This window comes from Hyalella azteca, unplaced genomic scaffold (genome assembly GCF_000764305.2).
Source record: "Hyalella azteca isolate HAZT.00-mixed unplaced genomic scaffold, Hazt_2.0.2 contig15363, whole genome shotgun sequence".
Classification (NCBI taxonomy): Eukaryota; Metazoa; Arthropoda; class Malacostraca; order Amphipoda; family Hyalellidae; genus Hyalella; species Hyalella azteca.
In genome coordinates, this window is record NW_025945219.1 from 14,189 (window position 1) to 17,702 (window position 3,514).

Here is a 3,514-nt window from a genome sequence, read left to right on the forward strand (position 1 = left end):
ACAATACCCATTACACTCACAACACTCACAATACCCATTACACTCACGACACTCACAATACCCATTACACTCACAACACTCACAATACCCATTACACTCACAACACTCACAATACCCATTACACTCACAACACTCACAATACCCATTACACTCACGTCACTCACAATACCCGTTACACTCACAACACTCACAACACTCACGACACTCACGACACTCACAATACCCATTACACTCACGACACTCATACTACCCATTACACTCACAACACTCACAATACCCATTACACTCACAATACTCACAATACCCATTACACTCACAACACTCACAATACCCATTACACTCACGACACTCACAATACCCATTACACTCACGACACTCACATTACTCATTACACTCACAACACTCACAATACCCATTACACTCACAACACTCACAATACCCATTACACTCACAACACTCACAATACCCATTACACTCACGACACTCACATTACTCATTACACTCACAACACTCACAATACCCATTACACTCACGACACTCACAATACCCATTACACTCACAATACTCACAATACTCATTACACTCACAACACTCACAATACCCATTACACTCACAACACTCACAACACCCATTACACTCACAACACTCACAATACCCATTACACCCACAACACTCACAATACCCATTACACTCACGACACTCACAACACTCACAATGACCATTACACTCACAACACTCACGACACTCACGACACTCACAACACTCACAACACTCACGAAACTCACGACACTCACAGCCCCCAACGGTCACCGCAGTGTCAAGGTCCCCATTATGCCGGTCCCGCAGCTGCCTATACAATACAATTGATACAATGCTGCTCAATGTGCCGCTTGAAATTGTCATGTATTTTGTATGTTGTGATGAATATTCGACCTGATTGAAGCAATCGTATAGAAATGCTGTTAGTGTGATACCTAGAGATATTACCTTGATCATTTTTATTTAGAACTGTGATACCAAGCGAATAATTAACATGCAAAACAACAAAAAATTAATATGATAAAACTAACAATTCTATAGCACGTCAATCCTAGCGTCGTGTAATTTTATGACTGTTTTAGATGTGATACCAGAACAATTATTTATCAAGCATTAGCTAAGCTGTAATTTAATGCTAATTTTTCAAAATGCATAGACATTGGTGAAATTTAATTAGTGGCCTTGATCGTCTTGCGTTTACTGCCTTGTCACGAAACTTCGTGGCCGTTCCTTTGGTTCGTGTATTCTGCAGCGGCCATTAGTGGTAATGCCGTCCATTGGTCCTCCTTATTCGTGACTTAAGGGGCGCCGGGTAAGGGTCAAGGTCTCATGCGAAAACCTGATGAATTCCTCTACTGGAATTCGTGATATTGCTTTCAATCATGCACAAATTGATTAGTGTTAATACGTTGAATTGTGGTGAACTTTGTCTGCTTGAATTGCTGAATTACAATCAACTTTATTCTTCTCAGCATGTTGAAGTGCGGGCAACTTTATCACGTCAACTGAATTTCAATTTTGAATTCAATCGAAACTTCGAATTCAATTCAACGTTGAATATTGTGGTCAACCAAAGTTGCTTGGTTAGCATGTCATGTGCCAGCATCCCAGCATGTCAAGTGCCAGCATCCCAGCATGTCATGTGCCAGCATCCCAGCATGTCATGTGCCAGCATCCCAGCATGTCATGTGCCAGCATCCCAGCATGTCATGTGCAGCGCTATTATCGCGCATGTCCATAAAATTAAGGATAGATAATTCAATAAATAACTGTGAGAGGCGGATGCGAGAGCAGGAATATCGATTTATCTCACGTGCACTGAGAGAAATTGCTGGGTCTGGTGTTAATCCATGTAAATGAGGCAATCGATCCAAATAGCGGTGCATTTTTTTGACTCACTTGCCTCATATGTGGGTCATGGCGCCCTATTTATATAGTGGCCCTTTAAATTTCAGGCATGACTCACTTGTGCTGACGCCCAGATTCTCCCCACGTATCCATGCTACGGGTGGGGTCAAAAGCGATTTGACGGCACAAGTGAGTCATGCCTGTAAGTTAAAGGGCCAGTAGTAGGTCAGGATGACCCAGAAACAGCGCAAGTGAGTTAAAAAAGAGGATTTATTACACTTAGATCTATTTAGACGCGGTTAACTCCAGCTTAGTAAGTTATTCAGACCAACCCATTTCTCTCAATGATGTGTCCTTGTTGCTGAATGTTGACTGCCTCAACTGTGTTCCCGCTAAATCATCAATATAGTAATAATAGACCAAAATATTATGCATATGTTTGCTTAATAATTATATTATAAGTATAAAAAATATAATTGATCAGAACTAAACAATTAGCAAGCAGTAGCAACTACCGGACCCAGTCGTTATCAACGTACATGAGCTAAGTTCATCATAAGATTCTTTTCAGTTTGCTGCACATTACACATTTGCTGATGCAGCTGCTGCATCAAGTTAGTAAACGCGACTAAAATCCACCAGCATCAGCAAATGGCAACCTTTCAGCAGAAGCAAAAAGCAAACCTGTAGCATCAGCAAAAACAGCACCAACAGCGCACCTGTAGCTCCAGCGTCATCAAAAAAAGTAGTAATTAAAACGTTAATACTAAAAGTAACAAAAGCAACGATCCGACCCAGTCTTCGAACTCAGTCATAGATAACCTGAAAAATTAAGCCTTTTAAGACTTGTTTTCTTGATGCTGTATAGTCGACACAACACAATAATGTGCCTCTTTTTTCAATAGAATCTTTTCCTAAATGACCTTTTCCCAACTAACTCGTGACTGCATGTGAACGTGTCTCTAACACGTGTGTGTGAACGTGTCTGTAACACGTGTGTGTGAACGTGCCTCTAACACGTGTGTGTGAACGTGTCTCTAACACGTGTGTGTGAACGTGTCTCTAACACGTGTGTGTGAACGTGCCTCTAACACGTGTGTGTGAACGTGTCTCTAACACGCGTGTGTGAACGTGTCTCTAACACGTGTGTGTGAACGTGTCTCTAACACGTGTGTGTGAACGTGTCTCTAACACGCGTGTGTGAACGTGTCTCTAACACGTGTGTGTGAACGTGTCTCTAACACGCGTGTGTGAACGTGTCTCTAACACGCGTGTGTGAACATGTCTCTAACACGTGTGTGTGAACGTGTCTCTAACACGCGTGTGTGAACGTGTCTCTAACACGCGTGTGTGAACGTGTCTCTAACACGCGTGTGTGAACATGTCTCTAACACGTGTGTGTGAATGCGTATCGAACACGTGTATGAATGTGAGCATGTCTAACGCGTATGTCTAAACGCTTGTAAAGTCTTCATTACTTTTGAATATTTCTCTAGCACCTGAACATGTCTCTAGCACGCATCTGAACATGTCTCTAGCACCTGAACATGTCTCTAGCACCTGAACATGTCTCTAGCACCTGAACATGTCTCTAGCACCTGAACATGTCTCTAGCACCTGAACATGT